At 54.8% G+C, this 447-nt stretch overlaps 1 protein-coding gene across 1 annotated transcript in view; it reads left to right on the forward strand.

Annotated features, from left to right (window-relative positions):
• CBLN4 (cerebellin 4 precursor) overlaps window positions 1–447 on the forward strand; it is a 17,462-nt gene that overhangs the window by 1,004 nt on the left and 16,011 nt on the right. The window lies entirely within an intron of this gene.

A 447-nucleotide genomic window follows, 5' to 3' on the forward strand; every position in this document is an offset into this window, starting at 1 on the left:
CCCGTGGCTCCCCTCCCCCCGCCCCCCTCCCCTCCCCTCCAGCCAGGAGCAGCTGCAGGGGTGACCCTGCTCTTGCCACACACAGCTGCCTTTTTTCCTGCCTTTGCAAGACCCCTCTGCCCCTGCACACCCGCCGGCTGCAAGAGTCCGGTGCTGAACCTCCGTGTGTGAACAGGGAGGAGAGCCTGTCTTCCAAAAACACAAACAACCCCCCAAACTTGTTAACTTCTGAGGATTGGTTTTTTTAAAACTAAAGGGCTTTCCCCTGTGATCCTGCTCCTCTGTGCCGTTTAGAAAGGTCTACATCAGAAATGAGGTCCCCTGTGCAGGGGGGCTACAGTATTTAAATGAGTGTCTTGGGCACTGGACTGATGGGGACACCGCGCCAAGCAGGAATTGTCCATTCTTTCTGTTCTAGCTAGCATGAGAAAGACTTTTTTTTCGCAG

Source organism: Gavialis gangeticus, unplaced genomic scaffold (assembly GCF_001723915.1).
Source record: "Gavialis gangeticus isolate Ggan-Ray unplaced genomic scaffold, GavGan_comp1, whole genome shotgun sequence".
Taxonomy (NCBI): Eukaryota; Metazoa; Chordata; order Crocodylia; family Gavialidae; genus Gavialis; species Gavialis gangeticus.